This window comes from Lissotriton vulgaris, chromosome 2_2 (genome assembly GCF_964263255.1).
Source record: "Lissotriton vulgaris chromosome 2_2, aLisVul1.2, whole genome shotgun sequence".
In the NCBI taxonomy this organism is placed as follows: domain Eukaryota; kingdom Metazoa; phylum Chordata; class Amphibia; order Caudata; family Salamandridae; genus Lissotriton; species Lissotriton vulgaris.
This window is the reverse complement of record NC_141688.1, coordinates 285883295-285906238: the sequence shown is the minus strand read 5'-3', so window position 1 is coordinate 285906238 and position 22944 is coordinate 285883295.

Sequence of the window (22944 nt, the reverse complement as noted above, 5' to 3'; positions counted from 1 at the left end):
TGTTGTCATGTGTCATGTCTCATCATGTGTAGTGTTGTGTCATGTGTTGTCATGTGATGTCATGTGTGATGTCATGAGTCATGCCATGTGTTGTCATGTGTCATGTCATTGTGTGTCATTTGGTGTCACGTGGCATTATGTATCATCATGTGTCATGTGGTGTCATGTCATCATGTGTCATGTGGAGTCATGTGCTGTCATGTGCTGTCATGTGTCATCAAGTGTCATGTGGTGTCATGTGTCATCATGTCATGTGGTGTCATGTGTCATTTGGTGTCATGTGTCATCATGTTTCATGTTGTATGTTGTGTTGTCATGTGTCTATATGTGTCATTATGTGTCATGTGTTGTCAGTCATGTGGTATCATGTGTCATCATGTGTCATGTGTCATCATGTGTCATGTATTGTCATTTGGTGTCATGTCATCATGTGTCATGAGTCTTGTGGTGTCATGTGTCATGCGCCATGTGTCATCATGTGTCATCATGTGTTGCCATGTGTCGGCATGTCTTGTCATGTGTTGTCATGTGTAATGTGGTGTCATGTGCCATGTGTCATCATGTGTCGTCATGTGTCATCATGTGTCGTCATGTGTCTTCATGTGTCATGTGGTGTCATGTGTCATCATGTCGTCATGTGATGTCATGTGGTGTCATGTGTCATCATGTGTCATGTGGTGTCATGTGTCATCATGTGTCATGTGTTGTCATGTGTCATCATGTGTCATCATGTGTCATGTGGTGTCATGTGCCATGTGTCATCATGTGTCATCATGTGTCGTCATGTGTCGTCATGTGTCTTCATGTGTCATGTGGTGTCATGTGTCATCATGTGTCGTCATGTGATGGCATGTATTGTCATGTGGTGTCATGTCATCATGTGTCATGTGGGGTCATGTGGTGTCATGTGTCATCATGTGCCATGTGTCATCATGTGTTGTCATGTGTCATCATGTGTCGTCATGTGTCTTCATGTGTCATGTGGTGTCATGTGTCATCATGTGTCGTCATGTGATGGCATGTATTGTCATGTGGTGTCATGTCATCATGTGTCATGTGGGGTCATGTGGTGTCATGTGTCATCATGTGCCATGTGTCATCATGTGTCGTCATGTGTCATCATGTGTCGTCATGTGTCTTCATGTGTCATGTGGTGTCATGTGTCATCATGTGTCGTCATGTGATGGCATGTATTGTCATGTGGTGTCATGTGTCATCATGTGTCATGTGGGGTCATGTGGTGTCATGTGTCATCATGTGTCATGTGTTATCATGTGGTGTCATGTGTCATGTGGTGTCATGTGTTGTCATGTGCCTAGATGTGTCATGTGGTGTCATATAGTGCCATGTGTCATCATGTGGCATATGTCATCATGTGTCGTCATGTGTTGTCATGTGTCATGTGGTGTCATATGTCATGTGGTGTTATGCGTTGTCATGTGTTGTCATGTGCCTACATGTGTCATATGGTGTCATGTGGTGTCATGTGTCATGTGTTAGTCATGTGGTATCATGTGTCATGTGTGATGAGTAATGTGGTGCCATTTAGTGTCATGTGGTGTCATGTTGTATCATGTGGTGTCATGTGTCATCATGTGTCATGTCATGTGGTGTCATGTGCCATCATGTGTCACTTGGTGTCAAGTGGTGTCATGTGTTGTCATGTGTCATGTGCCATCATGTGTCATGTGGTGTCACGTGGTGTCATGTGGTGTCATGTGTCATATGTCATCATATGTTATCATGTGTCATCATGTGTCATCATGTGTCGTCATGTGTTGTCATGTGTCATGTTGTGTCATATGTCATGTGGAGTCATGTATCATCATGTGTCATGTGGTGTCATGTGGTGTCATGTGTTGTCATGTGGTGTCATGTGGTGTCATGTGTCATATGGTGTCAAGTGGTGTCATGTGTTGTCATGTGGTGTCATGTGTTGTCATGTGATTTCTTGTCAGATCTGACTCTCCCGGGTCCCTCGCTGACTCCCACAACCCCCACTCTCTCACTCAGATCCCCCTCATTCTGGAGGCGGACTTCTCTGCTCTTCTAAGCAAAGTGACCTCAGGGTCTCCCACTGATTGCTGCCCTCCCAAGATCCTATGCAAGGCCTTAATTGCTTGCCCGCCCCCCCCCTTGGCACTCCTGAATAATTCCCTCACTTTAGGCCTAGTCCCTAGCTCTTTTAAGGCAGCCAAGGTAGTGCCTATCTTAAAGGAACCTACAGCCGATCCCACGATCATGAGCAACTTCCGCTCTATCTCCCTCCTTCCCTACCTCAGCAATGCGCTCGAGTCTCACGTCACTAACATCTTGAGCTCGTTTGTTGAGCAGTCTCATTTTGCCCCACGCTTGTCGCCTCCACTGGTCACCCCTTGACCACACGGGAGATACTTCAGTCTTCTATGTTGAGTAGAATGTCGAAGGGTCCAGAATTCGTTTCTTATGTTTCTTCAGGATGATCTGAGTTGCATTGGCACTGCTCCCACTCTTATTCGAATCTGGTGGGTCGGACATCCTGCTAGGTCCCCTCCTATGGGTGGGACCCAGGAAGGGGGTGGTTACACCCCTTTCCTTTGATCCAGGCTGTGCTGGGACTGGGGCGGGGATGCCCCAGAACCGGTTTGGCCGGATTATGCAAGGGGCAGCCTTGTGCTCCCCAGGCAGTGTCTGGTTTCTTTGAAACCTCCCCGCTACAAACCCCCCTGATCCGGTCTCTCCGAGATAGGAATGTCACCGTGTTTAATTACGCGGATGACATCCAGCTGGCCTGCAACATCGACCCCTCGGACCAGTCGGTCTCAGATTTTCAAGCCACCCTTTGTCACATCAGCAACTGGATGGGGGCAAATCGCCTTAAGCTTAACCCCAACTAGACTGAATTGGTTCTTGTCGGGGGTCTTCCAACCCTTGGAATTCCAATTTCTGGCCAGCTAGCTTGGGTCTTCCCCCTCGTCCAGTTGACTCAGCCAAAAGTCTGGGGGTTATCATAAGTAAAGACCTTTCGATGAAGCCCCAGATAAATGCTACTGTCTCTTCTTGTTTTTTCCAACTGCGCAAAATTCGGAAAAGCGCGCGGTACTCGTCAAGTGTGGAGGGGGTAGCTTTGGTGTAAGTGTAACTCGGGGTGGGGGCTTCTCAAACCCCGGTGTACAGCTTCGAGGGTCACTCGTGGGCTTCACGGTCATGTGTTGTCATGTGGTGTCAAGTGTCATGAGTCATGTGGTGTCATTTGTCATGTGGTGTCTTGTGTCATGTGTTGTCATGTGTCATGTGTTGTCATGTGTCATGTGGTGTCATATGTTGTCATGTAGTGTCATGTGTCATCATGTCATGTGCCTTCATGTGTCATATGGTGTCATGTGCCATCATTTGTCATGTAATGTGTTGTCATGTGGAGTGGTGTGGCTCACTGGTTAGAGGCGGCACACCCGGAAGCAGAGAGCGGCCCGGGACCAGGGTTCAATTCCCGACGCGGCAGGGTCGTGGACCAGGGTCAACGGACTCGATAATTCTCACCTTGGTGCCTACTCTAACCAGGGATCACACTCGGCAACTCTGGGAATTAAGCTTGCCTCATCTCTACAACGGCCCCCCACAGACACCGGGGAAGCCTCGTTTCACCTTGGAGATACCCAGAAGGGCCCATCTCACAAGGAAAGCCAGGACGGGTTCCCTAGCGGTCTTCAGTACCAGGACACCCCGAGATGGGGTTACAGTGCGCTTTACAAATATCATCATTACATTACATTACATTACATGTGTCATGTGTCATGTGATGTCATTTGGTGCCATGTGCTGTCAGGTCAAGTGGTGTCATGTGATGTCATGTGATGTCATGTGTCGTCATGTGATGTCATGTATTGTCATGGAGTGTCATGTGGTGTCATATGTCATCATGTGTCTTCATGTGTCATGTGCTCGTCATGTGGTATCATGTGTGAGGAGTAATGTGGTGCCATTTGGTGTCATGTGGTATCATGTGGTATCATGTTTTGTCATGTGGTGTCATGTGTCATCATGTGTCATGTGTTGTCATTGGCATAGTCAATCCTAGAGACGACTAACGCCAAGAGCCAAGAGGGCTAAGAGAAGAGCCTCGGTGGTAAGAAACCGCGCGATTTTCCAATTTTTGCGCAGTTGGAAAAAACAAGAAGAGACAGTGGCATTTATCTGGGGCTTCATCGAAAGATCTTTACTGATGATAACCCCCAGACTTTTGGCTGAGTCAACTGGACGAGGGGGAAGACCCAAGCTAGCTGGCCTGAAATTGGAATTCCAAGGGTTGGAAGACCCCCGGCAAGAACCAATTCAGTCTTGTTGGGGTTAAGCTTAAGGCGATTTACCCCCATCCAGTTGCTGATGTGACAAAGGGTGGCTTGAAAATCTGAGACCGACTGGTCCGAGGGGTCGATGTTGCAGGCCAGCTGGATGTCATCCGCGTAATTAAACACGGTGACATTCCTATCTCGGAGAGACCGGATCAGCGGGGTAAGGTATACATTTAAAAGGAGCGGGGATAAAGAAGAGCCCTGTGGCACGCCACAGGTCAACCCCACCCTGTCAGCGGAGAACTGGGAAAGCCGGACCGTTTGTTGGCGGCTGGTGAGAAACGAGTGAACCCAGTCCAGGGCAGTGCCCCTGATGCCAGCCTGCCTGACATGGTTGACTATGTCAAAGGTGGCTGACAAATCCAGGAGCACTAGGGCCTGACTGATGTTATAGTCGGCCCCCCTACGCAGTTCTTCCATGACAGAGAGTATGACCATCTCTTTAGAGTGGGCGGGTCTAAACCCGGCCTGTTGAGAGTCAAGAAACTGAGACTGCTCAACAAACGAGCTCAAGATGGTAGTGACGTAAGACTCGAGCACATTGCTGAGGTAGGGTAGGAGGGAGATAGAGCGGAAGTTGCTCATGATCGTGGGATCGGCTGTAGGTTCCTTTAAGATAGGCACTACCTTGGCTGCCTTAAAAGAGCTAGGGACTAGGCCAAGAGTGAGGGAATTATTCAGGAGTGCCAAGGGTGGGGGCTGGGCAAGCGATTAAGGCCTTGCATAGGATCTTGGGAGGGCAGCAATCAGTGGGAGACCCTGAGGTCACTTTGCTTAGAAGAGCGGAGAAGTCTGCCTCCAGAATGAGGGGGATCTGAGTGAGAGAGTGGGGGTTGTGGAAGTCAGCGAGGGACCCGGGAGAGCCAGATAAGGGCGACACCGAAATGCTGGTTTTGATTTTTTCAATCTTTTCAACAAAAAAGTGATTGAGAGAATCACAAAGCCCCTGTGAAGGGAGAGGTTTAATGGAGACCCTGTCAGGGTGAGACAGTTCCTCCACAATCGAGAAAATGTCTTTAGCTTTATTAGCTGACTCCACAATTTTGTACATAAAAATATAGGGTTTTGGCAAAAACAATGGAAGACTTGTACCCTTTAAGTAAAGTTGAGAACTCTAGCCTAGCTTCAGGTGTCATGTGTCATCATGTGTCATGTGGGGTCATGTGGTGTCATGTGTCATGCGGTGTTGTGTGCCATGTGCCATAATGTGTCATGTGTTGTCATTTGCCATCATGTGTCATGTGCCATGTGTCATCATGTGGCATATGTCATCATGTGTCCTTATGTGTTATGGGGTGTCATGTGGTGTCTTGTGTCATGTGGTGTCATGTGATGTCATGTATCATCATGTGTCATGTGTCATGTGTAATCATGTGTCTTCAAGTGTCATGTGTTAGTCATGTAGTATCGTGTCATGTGTGATGAGTAATGTGGTGTCATTTGGTGTCATGTGGTGTCATGTGTCATGTGGTATCATGTGTCATGATGTGCCATAGACTGTCATGTGGTGTCATGTGTTGTCATGTGTCATGTGGTGGCATGTGCCATCATGTGTCATGTGGGGTCACGTGGTGTCATGTGTCACGTGGTGTCATGTGGTGTCATGTGGTGTCAAGTGCTATCTGTCATCATGTGTCGTATGTCATCATGTGTCATCATGTGTCATGTGTCATCATGTTTTGTCATGTGTCATCATGTGTCATGTGGTGTCATGTGCCATCTGTCATCATGTCATATGTTATCATGTGGTGTCATGTGTCATGTGGTGTCATGTGCCATGTGTCATCATGTGTCTTGTGTCATCATGTGTTGTCATGTGTCATCATGTGTCATGTGGTGTCATGTGCCATCATGTGTCATGTGGTGTCATGTGGTGTCATGTGCCATGTGCCATCATGTGGCATATGTCATCATGTGTCATCATGTGTCATGTGTCATATGGTGTTGTGTGCCATGTGTCATCATGTGTTGTCATGTGTCATCATGTGTTGTCATGTCTTGTCATGGGTTGTCATGTGTAATGTGGTGTCTTGTGCCATGAGTCATCATGTATTGTCATGTGGAGTCATGTGTCATCATGTGTCATGTCTTGTCATGGTTTTTATGTTGTCATGTGATTTCATGTCATAATGTGGTGTCATGTATCGGAATGTGGTGTCATTCTCATCATATGTCATCATGTGGTGTCCTGTGGTGTCATGTGTCAATTGGTGTCATGTGGTGTCATGTGTCATGTGGTGTCATGTGTCATGTGTTGTCATGTTGTGTCAAGTGTCATGAGTCATGTGGTGTCATTTGTCATGTGTTGTCATGTGTCATGTGTCATCATGTGTCATGTGGTGTCATATGTTGTCATGTAGTGTCATGTGTCATCATGTCATGTGCCTACTTGTGTCATCTGGTGTCATGTGATATCATGTGTCATGTAATGTGTTGTCATGTGGTGTCGTGTGTCATGTGTCATGTGATCTCATTTGGTGTCATGTGCTGTCGTGTCATCTGGTGTCATGTGGTGTCATGTGATGTCATGTATTGTCATGTGGTGTCATGTGTCATAATGTTTCTTCATGTGTCATGTGTTAGTCAGGTGGTATCATGTGTCATGTGTGATGAGTAATGTGGTGTCAAGTTTTGTCATGTGTCATGTGGTGTCATGTGGTGTCATTTGTCATATGGTGTCATGTGTCATCATGTCATGTGCCTTTATGTGTCATATGGTGTCATGTGCCATCATGTGTCATGCAATTTGTTGTCATGTGGTGTCGTGTGTCATGTGATCTCATATGGTGTCATGTGCTGTCGTGTCATGTGGTGTCATGTGATGTCCTGTGTCATCATGTGATGTCATGTATTGTCATGTGGTGTCATGTGTCATCATGTGGTATCATGTGTCATGTGTGATGAGTAATGTGGTGTCATTTGGTGTCATGTGTCATGTGGTGTCATGATGTGTCATGTGTTGTCATGTGGTGTCATGTGTCATGTGGTGTCATGTGCTGTTGTGAGAAGTTGGCCTGATATGTAGTGTTTCCAATTCTGGAACCACTTGGTATCAGTCCAAACAAACCCCAAAGATGTCTGGTTGTAAGTCAACCTTGTTAGACAAGCTATCCTAGTGGTAGCATGGACTAAGCAGCCTTAAAGGCTTAACTTAAGAGGTCGTGTTAAGCGAGCTGTTTTACCACATACAATCCTGTAATCAAATGAAAGGACACCACACAAGTATATATTATAAAAATATATGTATTTATTTCTAAATTACTCCCCAGTACTCTTTATGAGGAAAGGGGCACAAGCGTTAAATCAAAAGCACAGTATAACAAAGTTGCACAATTTTGGATGAGGGCCGGTGGCCACTTAAACCATATACTAAAAAAGTGGTATAAGAGATACCAATCGAACAGTGGTTAGGCCTAGGGCCTAGAGATTCGCTGGGAGCAGTCAGGACTAGCAATGCTGAAGTCGGGAGTAGCCCACGGAACTCCGGTGCAGCACGGAAAGTGCGGCTTGCACCAATGCAATGTCAATGGTGCGTAAAAGTTACACAAAGTGAGTTAAAAGATACTTCCGCTGAACCTAGGGGAACAAAACTTTAGACACAGACCCTAGAGGTGTGTACCAGTGTGGGAACACCGGCGTTGCAATGTTACCTCACCCACAGGCCGTGGGTGCACAGGGTCGAAGTGGCGTCGGGTTTTGACACGCAGGCTCTTGGTGCTTGGAGCTGTAGAAGCTGCAGGCGATGTGAAGCAGAAGTGTCCGGTGTGATCCAAGGGTGGATCGAAGTCAAAAAGTACCTGAAAGCAGAGGGGACAGAGTCTGGGTCACTCAGCTGTGACCAGGGTGGAACCAGGACGGAACCAGGCAATGTCGGGCGCAATCAGGTGGTTGTCAATAGGCTTCTCTCCGTTGTCACGTGGGCTCTGGGGCATCTGCGATGTCCAGGAGCAGGTCACAATCTGTCCCACGTAGGCTATCGCCGTCAGCACCGTCGGCTTCAAGATTGCAGCAAACAGCACTTGGCAAAAGCAATCCATGCGGAACCGGGAGATTGCTTATCACTCGAACCAGGAGGGTCAGAGTGGGGGCTCCTTTTTACAGGAGCTGGTGCAGATCTGGAGAAACCAGAAAAGCGAGTCGTATTCAAGTTTTTGTCGGCACAGGGGCCACAAGCCAGCTGGCAAGTGACCGGGCCAACGCGTCGAGCCAAAACAAGCAGAAGGGCCCCACGCAGCACTCGTCGAGTGTGGAGGGGGTAGCTTTGGTGAAAGTATAGCTCGGGGTGGGGGCTTCTTAAACCCTGGTGTACAGCTTCAAGGGTCACTCGTGGGCTGCACAGTCAGCGTCTCGTGGCCTTTTCAAGATGGCGTGCCCCACGCTTCCGGTCGCCTCCACTGGTCTCAGCTCTGCAGGGACTGTGGATCGGGCTGGGAGAAGGCAGGCAAGCTTGATCTCGTCGATCTCTGTTGCTCGAGTTCTGGCAGGAACTGCAACAAAGCAAGGGTCGAGGGCTGGATGGTGCCTGTTTGCACAGGGTGGTCACTCCTTGACCACAAGGGAGATTCTTCCATCTTCTATGTTGAATAGAATGTCGAAGGGTCCAGAATTCGTTTCTTATGTTTCTTCAGGATGATCTGAGTTGCATTGGCACTGCTCTCACTCTTATTCGAATCTGGTGGGCTGGACATCCTGCTAGGTCCCCTCCTATGGGTGGGACCCAGGGAGGGGGTGGTTACACCCCTTTCCTTTGATCCAGGCCACGCTGGGACTGGAGCTGGAAGGCCCCAGAACCGGTGTGGCCGGATTATGCAAGGGGCAGCCTTGTGCTCCCCAGGCAGTGTCTGGTTTCTTTGAAACCTCCCTACTCCAATCCACTATCTCCTGTCAGGGGTGGTTTGACACTGCCCTGCGACAGGAAACCCTTTGTCCAGGCCACCATTTGCTGAATTTCGGTCAGCAGCAGGAGGCCAGACCCGTGTCTGTGGCAGGGGCATCCATTTTGTGGATCTGAGGCTCATTTTAAATCAACTGCGTTTTAGTAAAGTAACATGCCTTATCCCTCTAGAAGGGTGGAATGCTACCCCCGTCGCCAGAACTGGCGAGGGGGTAGTATTCCAAATCGTATGACACCTTACACCTGACACCTTACACGACATGTTTTGATAAAGCCAAACCAAAGTGGCTATATAACCGCGAGGATTATAAGGCGCTTAAGAGTATATGGTATGGCATTATCCCGGATCAGCTTAGGGAGTTGTTCCCGACAGCTGCAGACAGGCTCAGCTCATGCCAGAGCTCCATCTCACATAAAACCACGCACTCTGCCTCCAGGATTGATGAGGCCTTCCATAGGAGTGGCTTACAGGCTATATATGTGTCCAGATATAGGTTTAGATATAGGTATACTATATCTAAGCAAGGGGTGATTACACCCACTTGCCCCAGCTGAGTGATCAGCCAGTTGTGTCAATTGAAGAACCAGCCAGGGGTGGCAAAAGCTATGCTTCAGCCCCTGGTAGGCCGTGGTGGCACCTATGCCCTGAGCACCTATAGTGCATGGTACAGGGGCTGACAAGGAGTCCATTTCCAATTGTGGTATGTACCTATAGCACATGTATTATAAATTTAAAGAGAGAACAGCAGGCTGGGGGTCTGATTAGCAGGCCCACAGCCTCAGTAAGTCGAAAACCAGTGAAGCAAAAAGCAAAAATTGGGGTGACCATAGGATAGCAGACCCTACTCTCCTACAGCTGTCATGTGTTGTCATGTGGTGTCATGTGTCATATGGTGTCATGTGGTGTCATGTGTCATGATTTGTCATGTGTTGTTATGTGATTTCATGTCATAATGTGGTGTCATGTATTGGAATGTGGTGTCATGTATCATCATGTGTCATGTGGTGTCATGTGGTATCATGTGTTGTCATGGGGTGTCATGTGTCAATTGGTGTCATGTGTTGTCATGTGGTGTCATGTGTCATCATGTGTCATGTGTTGTCATGTGTTGTCATGTGATTTCATATAATGTGGTGTCATGTATCGGAATGTGGTGTCATTCTCATCATGTGTCGTCATGTGGTGTCCTGGGTCATGTGGTGTCATGTGTCAATTGGTGTCATGTGTAATGTGTTGTCATGTGGTGTCAAGTCTCATGAGTCATGTGGTGTCAATTGTCATGTGGTGTCTTGTGTCATGTGTTGTCATGTATCATGTGGTGTCATATGTTGTCATGTAGTGTCATGTGTCATCATGTGTCATATGGCGTCATGTGCCATCATGTGTCATGTAATGTGTTGTCATGTGGTGTCATGTATCATGTGTCATGTGTCATGTGATCTCATTTGGTGTCATGTGATGTCATGTGTGTCATGTGGTGTCATGTGTCATCATGTGTCATGTGGTTTCATGTTTTGTCATGTGCCTTCATGTGTCATGTGGTGTCATGTGCCATGTGGCATATGTCATCATGTGTCATCATGTGTTGTCATGTGTTGTCATGTGGTGTCATATGTCATGTGTTGTCATGTGGTGTCATGTATCATCATGTGTCATGTGGTGTCATGTGGTGTCATGTGGTGTCATGTGTCAATTGGTGTCATGTGTCATATGGTGTCATGTGGTGTTATGTGTTGTCATGTGGTGTCATGTGTCATCATATTTCATGTGTTGCCATGTTTTATGTAGTGTCATGTGTCATTTGGTGTTGTATCCTGTGGTGTCATGTTGTGTCATGTCTTGTCATGTGTCATGTGGTGTCATGTGTCAATTGGTGTCATATGGTGTCATGTGTTGTCATGTGTCATCATGTGTCATGTGTTGTCATGTGTAAGCATGTTTGTCATGTCATGTGTTGTCATGTTGTGTCATGTAGTGTCATGTGTCAATTGGTGTCATGTGGTGTCATGTGGTGTCTTGCGGTATCATGTGTTGTCATGTGGAGTTATGCGTCATCATGTGGTATCATGTGGTGTCATGTGTCAATTGGTGTTATGTGGTGTCATGTGTCATGTGTTGTCATGTGGCATCATATGTCATCATATTTCATGTGTTGTCACCTGTTGTCATGTGGTGTCATGTGTCATTAGGTGTTGTCATGTGGTGTCATGTGGTGTCATGTTTCATGTAGTGTCATATGTTGTCATGAATTGTCGTGTGTCATGTTGTGTCATGTGGTGTCATGTGGTGTCATGTGTCATGTGGTGTTGTGTGCCATGCGTCATCATGTGTCATATGTCATGTGGTGTTATGTGGTGTCATGTGTCATCATGTGTCATGTGGTGTTATGTGTCATGTGGTGTCATGTGGTGTTGTGTGCCATGTGTCATCATGTGCCATGTGTCATGTGGTGTCATGTTTTGTCATGTGCCTTCATGTGTCATGTGGTGTCATGTGCCATGTGTCATCATGTGGCATATGTCATCATGTGTCATCATGTGTTGTCATGTAGTGTTATGTGTTGTCATGTGGTGTCATGTATCATCATATGTCATGTGGTGTCATGTGGGGTCATGTGGTATCATGTGTTGTCATGTGGTGTCATGTGTCAATTGGTGTCAATTGGTGTCATGTGGTGTCATGTGTCATATGGTGTCATGTGGTGTTTTGTGTTGTCATGTGGTGTCATGTTTCATCATGTGTAATGTGTTGTCATGTGTTGTCATGTGATTTCATGTCATAATGTGGTGTCATGTATCGGAATGCGGTGTCATTCTCATCATGTGTCGACATGTGGTGTCCTGTGTCATGTGGTGTCATGTGTCAATTGGTGTCATGTGATGTCATGTTTAATGTGTTGTCATGTGGTGTCAAGTGTCATGAGTCATGTGGTGTCATTTGGTGTCTTGTTTCATGTGTTGTCATGTGTCATGTGTTGTCATGTGTCATGTCATCACGTGTCATGTGGTGTCATATGTTGTAATGTAGTGTCATGTGTCATCATGTCATGTGCCTTCATGTTTCATATGGTGTCATGTGCCAACATGTGTCATGTAATGTGTTGTCATGTGGTGTCATAGTGTCATGTGGTGTGATGTGTCAATTGGTGGTATGTGGTGTCATGTGTCATGTGTTGTCATGTGGCGTCATATGCCATCATATTTCATGTGTTGTCATTTGTTGTCATGTGGTGTCATGTGGCATTTGGTGTTGTGTCATGTGGTGTCATGATTCATGTGGTGTCATATGTTGTCATGTGTTGTCGTGTCATGTTGTGTCATGTTGTGTCATGTGGTGTCATGTATCATCATGTGTCATGTGGTGTCATGTCATCATGTCTTGTCATGTGTCATGTGGTGTCACGTGTCAATTGGTGTCATGTGGTGTCATGTTTTGTCATGTGCCTTCATGTGTCATGTGGTGTCATGTGTTGTCATGTGTCATGTGCCATCATGTGTCATGTGGTGTCACGTGGTGTCATGTGGTGTCATGTGTCATATGTCATCATATGTTATCATGTGTCATCATGTGTCATAATGTGTCATGTGGTGTCATGTGTCATATGGTATCATGTGCCATGTGTCATCATGTGTTGTCATGTGTCATTGTGTGTCATTTGTTGTTATGTATCGTTATGTGTCAATTGTCATGTGATGTCATGTCATAATGTGGTGTCATGTATCAGAATGTGGTGTAATTCTCATCATGTGTCGTCATGTGGTGTCCTGTGTTATGTGTTGTCATGTGGTGTCAAGTGTCATGAGTCATGTGGTGTCATTTGTCATGTGGTGTCATGTGTCCTGTGGTGTAATTTGTCCTGTGGTGTAATTTGTCATGTGGGGTCTTGTGTCATGTGTGATGTGGTATCATGTGTCCTGTGTCATGTGGTGTCATGTGTCATCATGTGTTGTTATGTGGTGTCATGTGGTGTCATGTGTCAATTGGTGTTGTGTGGTGTCATGTGTCATGTGTTGTTATTTGGTGTCATGAGTTGTCATGTTTCATGTGTTGTCATGTAGTTTCTTGTGTCATGTGTTGTCATGTCATAATGTGGTGTCATGTGTCAGAATGTGGTGCCATTCCCTTCATGTGTTTTCATGTGGGGTCCTGTGTCATCTGGTGTCATGTGCCAATTGTTGTCATATGGTGTCATGTATTTTCATGTGGTGTCAAGTGTCATGTGTCATGTGGTGTCATTTGTCATGTGGTGTCTGGTGTCATGTGTTATATGGTGTCATGTGTCATGTGGTGTCATGTGGTTTCATGTTGTGTCTTGTGGTGTCATGTGGTGTCATGTGTCATCTTGTGGTATCATGCATCATCATGTGTCATCATGTGGTGTCATATTGTGTCATGTGTCAATTAGTGTTATGTGGTGTCATGTGTCATCACATTTCATGTGTTGCCATTTGTTATGTGGTGTCATGTGTCATTTGGTGTTGTGTCATGTGGTGTCATGTTGTGTCATGTCTTGTCATGTGGTGTCATGTGCTGTCATGTGTCAATTGGTGTCATATGGTGTCATGTGTCATCATGTGTTATGTGTTGTCATGTGTAAGTATGCCTTGTCATGTTATGTGGTGTCATGTGTTGTCATGTGGTGTCATGTAGTGTCATGTGTCAATTGGTGTCATGTGGTGTCATGTTGTGGCATGTGTCATGTGGTATCTTGCGTCATCATGTGGTATAATGTGGTGTCATGTGGTGTCATGTGGTGCCATGTGGTGTCATGTGGTGTCATGTGTAATGTGTTAGTCATGTGGTATCATGTGTCATGTGTGATGAGTAATGTGGTGCCATTTGGTGTCATGTGGTGTCATGTTGTATCATGTGGTGTCATGTGTCATCATGTGTCATGTGTTGTCATGTGTCATGTGGTGTCATGTGCCATCATATATCACGTGGTGTCAAGTGGTGTCATGTGTTGTCATGTGTCATGTGTCATCATGTGTCATAATGTGTCATGTGGTGTAATGTGGTATCATGTGCCATGTATCATCATGTGTTTTCATATGTCATCATGTGTCATGTGTTGTCATGTGCCATCATGTGTCATGTGGTGTCATGTGGTTTCATGTGCCATGTGGCATATGTCATCATATGTCATCATGTGTCGTCATGTGTCATGTGGTGTCATGTGTTGTCATGTGTCGTCATGTGTTGTAATGTGCCATGTGTCATCATGTGTCATCATGTGTCTTCATGTGTCATGTGGTGTCATGTGTCGTCATGTGATGGCATGTATTGTCATGTGGTGTCATGTGTCATCATGTGTCATGTGGGGTCATGTGGTGTCATGTGTTGTCATGTGGTGTCATGTGTCATGTGGTGTCATGTCATCATGTGTCATGTGGTGTCATGTGTCATGTGGTGTGTGCCATGTGTCATCATGTGTCATGTGTCATGTGGTGTCATGTGTTGTCATGTGCCTTCATGTGTCATGTGGTGTCATGTGGTGTCATGTGGTGTCATGTGCCACATGTCATCATGTGGCATATATCATCATGTGTCATCATGTGTCGTCATGTGTTGTCATGTTGTGTCATATGTCATGTGGAGTCATGTATCATCATGTGTCATGTGGTGTCATGTGGTGTCATGTGTTGTCATGTGGTGTCATGTGTCATATGGTGTCAAGTGGTGTCATGTGTTGTCATGTGATTTCTTGTCATAATATGGTGTCATGTATCGGAATGTGGTGTCAATCTCATGTGTCCTCAAGTGGTGTCCTGTGTCATGTGGTGTCATGTGTAAATAGGTGTCATGTGGTGTCATGTGTTGTCATGTGGTGTCAAGTGTCATGAGTCATGTGGTGTCATTTGTCATGTGGTGTCTTGTGTCATGTGTTGTCATGTGTCATGTGTTGTCATGTGTCATGTGGTGTCATATGTTGTCATGTAGTGTCATGTGCCATCATATCATGTGCCTTCATGTGTCATATGGTGTCATGTGCCATCATTTGTCATGTAATGTGTTGTCATGTGGAGTGGTGTGGCTCACTGGTTAGAGGCGGCACACCCGGAAGCAGAGAGCGGCCCTGGACCAGGGTTCAATTCCCGACGCGGCAGGGTCGTGGACCAGGGTCAACGGACTTGATAATTCTCACCTCGGTGCCTACTCTAACCAGGGATCACACTCGGCAACTCTGGGCATTAAGCTTGCCTCATCTCTACAACGGCCCCCCACAGACGCCGGGGATGCCTCGTTTTTGGAGATACCCAGAAGGCGCCATCTCACAAGGAAAGCCAGGACGGGTTCCCTAGTGGTCTTCAGCACCAGGACACCCCGAGATGGGGTTACAGTGCGCTTTACAAATATCATCATTACATTACATTACATGTGTCATGTGGTGCCATGTGCTGTCAGGTCAAGTGGTGTCATGTGATGTCATGTGATGTCATGTGTCGTCATGTGATGTCATGTTTTGTCATGTGGTGTCATGTGGTGTCATATGTCATCATGTGTCTTCATCTGTCATGTGCTCATCACGTGGTATCATGTGTGATGAGTAATGTGGTGCCATTTGGTGTCATGTGGTATCATGTGTTGTCATGTGGTGTCATGTGTCATCATGTGTCATGTGTTGTCATTGGCGTAGTCAATCCTAGAGACGACTAACGCCAAGAGCCAAGAGGGCTAAGAGAAGAGCCTCGGTGGTAAGAAACCGCGCGATTTTCCGATTTTTGCGCAGTTGGAAAAAACAAGAAGAGACAGTGGCATTTATCTGGGGCTTCATCTAAAGATCTTTACTGATGATAACCCCCAGACTTTTGGCTGAGTCAACTGGACGAGGGGGAAGACCCAAGCTAGCTGGCCTGAAATTGGAATTCCAAGGGTTGGAAGACCCCCGACAAGAACCAATTCAGTCTTGTTGGGGTTAAGCTTAAGGCGATTTGCCCCCATCCAGTTGCTGATGTGACAAAGGGTGGCTTGAAAATCTGAGACCGACTGGTCCGAGGGGTCGATGTTGCAGGCCAGCTAGATGTCATCCGCGTAATTAAACACGGTGACATTCCTATCTCGGAGAGACCGGATCAGGGGGGTAAGGTATACATTTAAAAGGAGCGGGGATAAAGAAGAGCACTGTGGCACGCCACAGGTCAACCCCACCCTGTCAGCGGAGAACTGGGAAAGCCGGACCGTTTGTTGGCGGCTGGTGAGAAACGAGTGAACCCAGTCCAGGGCAGTGCCCCTGATGCCAGCCTGCCTGACATGGTTGACTGTGTCAAAGGTGGCCGACAAATCCAGGAGCACTAGGGCCTGACTGATGTTATAGTCGGCCCCCCTACGCAGTTCTTCCATGACAGAGAGTATGACCATCTCTTTAGAGGGGCGGGTCTAAACCCGCCCTGTTGAGAGTCAAGAAAATGAGACTGCTCAACAAACGAGCTCAAGATGTTAGTGACGTAAGACTCGAGCACATTGCTGAGGTAGGGAAGGAGGGAGATAGAGCGGAAGTTGCTCATGATCGTGGGATCGGCTGTAGGTTCCTTTAAGATAGGCACTACCTTGGCTGCCTTAAAAGAGCTAGGGACTAGGCCAAGAGTGAGGGAATTATTCAGGAGTGCCAAGGGTGGGGGCTGGGCAAGCGATTAAGGCCTTGCATAGGATCTTGGGAGGGCAGCAATCAGTGGGAGACCCTGAGGTCACTTTGCTTAGAAGAGCGGAGAAGTCCGCCTCCAGAATGAGGGGGATCTGAGTGAGAGAGTGGGGGTTGTGGAAGTCAGCGAGGGACCCGGGAGAGTCAGATAAGGGCGACACCGAAATGCTGGTTTTGATTTTTTCAATCTTTTCAACAAAAAAGTGATTGAGAGAATCACAAAGCCCCTGTGAAGGGAGAGGTTTAATGGAGACCCTGTCAGGGTGAGACAGTTCCTCCACAATCGAGAAAATGTCTTTAGCTTTATTAGCTGACTCCACAATTTTGTACATAAAAATATAGGGTTTTGGCTAACACAATGGAAGACTTGTACCCTTTAAGTAAAGTTGAGAACTCTAGCCTAGCTTCAGGTGTCATGTGTCATCATGTGTCATGTGGGGTCATGTGGTGTCATGTGTCATGCGGTGTTGGGTGCCATGTGCCATAATGTGTTGTGAGAAGTTGGCCTGATATGTAGTGTTTCCAATTCTGGAACCACTGGGTATAAGTCCAAACAAACCCCAAAGATGTCTGGTTGTAAGTCAACCTTGTTAGACAAGCTATCCTAGTGGTAGCATGGACTAAGCAGCCTTAAAGGCTTAACTTAAGAGGTCGTGTTAAGCGAGCTGTTTTACCACATACAATCCTGTAATCAAATGAAAGGACACCACACAAGTATATATTGTAAAAATATATGTATTTATTTCTAAATTACTCCCCAGTACTCTTTATGAGGAAAGGGGCACAAGCGTTAAATCAAAAGCACAGTATAACATACAAAGTTGCACAATTTTGGATAAGGGCCGGTGGCCACTCAAACATATACTAAGAAAGTGGTATAAGGAACACTTATCGAACAGTGGTTAGGCCTAGGGCCTAGAGATTCGCTTGGAGCAGTCAGGACTAGCAATGCTGAAGTCGGGAGTAGCCCACAGGAGACGGGTGCAGCACGGAAAGTGCGGCGCGCACCAATGCAATGTCAATGGTGCGTAAAAGTTAGATAAAGTGAATTAAAAGATACTTCCGCTGAACCTAGAGGAACAAAACTTTAGACACAGACCCTAGAGGTGTGTACCAGTGTAAGAACACCGGCGTTGCAATGTTACCTCACCCACAGGCCGTGGGTGCACAGGGTCGAAGTGGCGTCGGGTTCTGACACGCAGGCTCTTGGTGCTTGAAGCTGTTGCAGCTGCAGGCGCTGTGAAGCAGAAGTGTCCGGTGCGATCCAAGGGTGGATCGAAGTAGAAAAGTACCTGAAAGCAGAGGGGAAAGAGTCTGGGTCACTCAGTAGTGACCAGGGTGGAACCAGGACGGAACCAGGCAATGTCGGGCGCAATCAGGTGGTTGTTGATAGGCTTCTCTCCGCTGTCACGTGGGCTCTGGGGCATCTGCGATGTCCAGGAGCAGGTCACGATCTGTCCCACGTAGGCTCTCGCCGTCAGCACCGTCGGCTTCAACATTGCAGCAAACAGCACTTGGCAAAAGCAATCCACCCGGAACCGGGAGATTGCTTATCACTCGAACCAGGAGGGTCAGAGTGGGAGCTCCTTTTCACAGGAGCTGGTGCAGATCTGGAGCAACCAGAAAAGCAAGTCGTATTTCAGTTTTCGTCGGCACAGGGGCCACAAGCCAGCTGGCAAGTGACCGGGCCAACGCGTCGAGCCAACACAAGCAGAAGGGCCCCACGCAGCACTCGTCGAGTGTGGAGGGGTGAGCTTTGGTGCAAGTGGAGCTCGGGGCTGGGGATTCTAAAACCCCTGTGTACAGCTTCGAGGGTCACTCGTGGGCTGCACGGTCAGCGTCTCGTGGCATTTTCAAGATGGCGTGCCCCACGCTTCCGGTCGCCTCCACTGGTCTCAGCTCTGCAGGGACTGTGGATCGGGCAGGCAGAAGGCAGGCAAGCTTGATCTCGTCGATCTCTGTCGCTCGAGTCCTGGCGGGGACTGCAACAAAGCAAGGGTCGAGGGCTGGATGGTACCTGTTTGCACAGGGTGGTCACTCCTTGACCACAAGGGAGATTCTTCAGTCTTCTAGCGTCGTGTAGAAAGTCGAAGGGTCCAGAATTCGTTTCTTATGTTTCTTCAGGATGATCTGAGTTGCATTGGCACTGCTCCCACTCTTATTCGAATCTGGTGGGCTGGACATCCTGCTAGGTCCCCTCCTATGGGTGGGACCCAGGAAGGGGGTGGTTACACCCCTTTCCTTTGATCCAGGGACGGGGACGGGGGCTGGAAGGCCCCAGAACCGGTTTGGCCGGATTATGCAAGGGGCAGCCTTGTGCTCCCCAGGCAGTGTCTGGTTTCTTTGAAACCTCCCTACTACAATCCACTATCTCCTGTCTGGGGTGGTTTGACACCGCCCTGCGACAGGAAACCCTTTGTCCAGGCCACCATATGCTGAGTTTCGGTCAGCAGCAGGAGGCCAGACCCGTGTCTGTGGCAGGGGCATCCATTTTGTGGATCTGAGGCTCATTTTAAATCAACCGCGTTTCAGTAAAGCAACATGTCCTCTCCCTCTAGAAGGGTGGAATGCTACCCCCGTCGCCAGAACTGGCGAGGGGGTAGTATTCCAATTCGTATGACACCTTACACGACATGTTTTGATAAAGCCAAACCAAAGTTGCTATATAACCGCGAGGATTATAAGGCGCTTAAGAGTATATGGTATGGCATTATCCCGGATCAGCTTAGGGAGTTGTTCCCGACAGCTGCAGACAGGCTCAGCTCATGCCAGAGCTCCATCTCACATAAAACCACGCACTCTGCCTCCAGGATTGATGAGGCCTTCCATAGGAGTGGCTCACAGGTTATATATGTGTCCAGATATAGGTTTAGATATAGGTATACTATATCTAAGCAAGGGGTGATTACACCCACTTGCCCCAGCTGAGTGATCAGCCAGTTGTGTCAATTTAAGAACCAGCCAGGGGTGGCAAAAGCTATGCTTCAGCCCCTGGTAGGCCTTGGTGGCACCTATGCCCTGAGCACCTATAGTGCATGGTACAGGGGCTGACAAGGAGTCCATTTCCAATTGTGGTATGTACCTATAGCACATGTATTATAAATTTAGAGAGAGAACAGCAGGCTGGGGGTCTGATTAGCAGGCCCACAGCCTCAGTAAGTCGAAAACCAGTGAAGCAAAAAGCAAAAATTGGGGTGACCATAGGATAGCAGACCCTACTCTCCTACATAACCCCCCCCAAACGCAGGGACATTAAACTTAACCTTGACCAGATAAGTCTTCATGTTCTAAGTGGAAGTACCTGGAGAGACCATCTGCATTACCATGGTCAGTCCCTGGGCGGTGCTCCACTGTAAAGTCCATCCCCTGTAGGGAAATGGACCACCTGAGCAGTTTGGGATTTTCACCCTTCATCTGATTTAGCCACAAGAGGGGCTTATGGTCTGTCTGAATTAGGAAGTGAGTACCAAACAAGTATGGCCTCAACTTCTTCAGGGCCCAAACCACAGCAAAGGCCTCCCTCTCAATAGCTGACCAACGTTTCTCCCTGGGGGTCAGCCTTCTGCTAATAAAAGCAATGGGCTGGTCTTGACCATCTTGATTAAGTTGTGAAAGCACAGCTCCCACCCCCAACTCAGAAGCATCTGTCTGTACAATGAACTGTTTGGAGTAGTCAGGACTCTTCAGGATAGGTGCAGAGCACATGGCCTTCTTCAGGTCATCAAATGCCTTTTGACAGCTAACTGTCCACTGAACCTTTTTGGGCATCTTCTTGGATGTCAAGTCATTCAATGGTGTCACAATGGACCCATAGTTCTTTACAAATTTTCTGTAATACCCAGTCAGGCCCAAGAAGGCTCTGACTTGTGTCTGGGTAGTTGGAGGAGCCCAGTCCTGTATGGTCTGGATCTTGCTCTCCAGTGGTTGAACTTGACCCCCACCTACTAGGTGGCCCAAGTACACAACCTTGCTCTGCCCTATCTGGCACTTAGTAGCCTTGATAGTCAGGCCTGCCTTTTACAGGGCCTCCAGAACCTTCTTCAGGTGGATCAGGTGATCCTCCCAGGTGGAGCTAAAGACAGCAATATCATCTAGATATGCTGCACAAAAGTCATCCAACCCAGCAAGGACTTGATTCACCAACCTTTGGAAGGTGGCAGGTGCATTCTTCAAACCAAAGGGCATTACCACAGATTGATAATGTCCACTAGGGGTAGAGAATGCTGTTTTGGCTTTTGACTCTTCAGCTAGTCTGATTTGCCAGTAGCCAGCTGTCAAATCAAATGTGCTCAGAAACTTGGCAGAAGCCAATTTATCAATGAGCTCATCTGCTCTTGGAATGGGATGAGCATCTGTCCTAGTGACAGCATTGAGACCTCTGTAGTCCACACAAAACCTCATTTCTCTCTTCCCATCTTTGGTATAAGGTTTTGGCACAAGAACCACTGGGCTAGCCCATGGGCTCTCTGATGGCTCAATCACTCCAAGCTCCAACATCTTTTGCACCTCAGCCTTTATACAATCCCTGACATGGTCAGGTTGCCTGTAGATCTTATTCTTCACAGGCAGACTGTCACCAGTGTCCACCTCATGGGTGCACCAATTAGTCTGGCTGGGTGTGAGAGAAAACATATGTCTGTGGGCCTGCAACACCTGTCTGCAGTCCACCTGTTGCTGCTCAGTGAGGCTGCCGCCAAGGCTACTCCATCAACTGAACCATCATCAGGGTTCTGGGAAAGCAGGTCTGGGAGAGGGTCACTCTCTTCCTCCTGTTCCCCATCTGTGGCCATGAGGAGACTCATGTCCTCCCTGTCAACAAATGCTTTCAATCTGTTTACATGGGGCACCACTTGTGGGACACCCCCGCGCCGCACGGCCACCAGCTGCTGCGTGTGCCTCTTGCCTGCCCTCTGCCTCGCTGCTGCCTCGTTTTGCCGGTTGCCGGCTGGCGCCGCTGCGGTTGTTTTTGCCCTTGTTTTGTCTAAAATTTGTGCCTGTTTTGTATAACGTTGATTTTTTCCTTGTTTTGTCGAGAATTTGTGCCCGTTCTGTTTAATTTTTATTTCCCCCGTGTTGTGGTTTCCTTCCTTGTTGTCCGCCTACCTCGCCGCCCTCCGCCCTCCCTTCCCGCCACCGCCGCTTTTCCCCGCCCCTTTTTCTATTCTGTACCCTCCCCGCTCCCGCCTCCCAGCTGCTCCGCCCACCCGCGCACTTCGCCTTAAATGGCGACCGTGCGAACGCGCAGCGGTCACGCGCAGCGGGCGTGCCGATTGTGCGCCGAAGGCGCGCCAAAGGTAAGCCCGTCTACGCCCGTCCGCGCCTGGACCGCGCCCAGTGCCAGGACCCCTGGCCCACGAGGACCCCGACCGACCCGCCTGACGTACCCCGCCGCCGCCCTCACCGCTCTCAACACCGGCCGACTCCCAGAATGCCATCAAGCCACTCCACGACGTACCCACGGACCCTTCAGCTGCCACGCCTGCAAGTTCACCTGCATCCGGACCTGCCTCGCACCAGCACCCGCCAAGCCGAACACCAGGAGCACCCACCTCAAGTGCATCCTGCTCAACACCCGCTCTGTCCACAGACATGCCATCGAACTCTGGAACCTCCTCGACACCACAGCTCCAGACGTTGCCTTCCTCACGGAGACCTGGATGAACGCCTCTTCAGCTCCCGACATCGCCATCGCCATCCCAGAGGGCTACAAGATCGTCCGGAGGGACCGAAACGCCAACCAGATGGGAGGAGGCATCGCCATCATCCACAGGAGCACCATCCGTCTCACGACCAGCACCGACAACTCCCTGACCACCGCCGAACACCTGCATTTCCAGATCCACACCAACCCGAACACCACCCTCAGAGGCACCCTGATCTACCGACCCCCTGGACCACGCACACAATTCAGCGAGGACATCGCCGACCTCGTCAGCCCACATGCCCTCCCCTCCGCTTACTACATCCTCCTGGGAGACCTCAACTTCCATCTGGAGAACAACAACGACCGCAACACCAGCACCCTGCTCGACAACCTCGCCAACCTGGGACTCAAGCAACTGGTGTCCACCCCCACCCA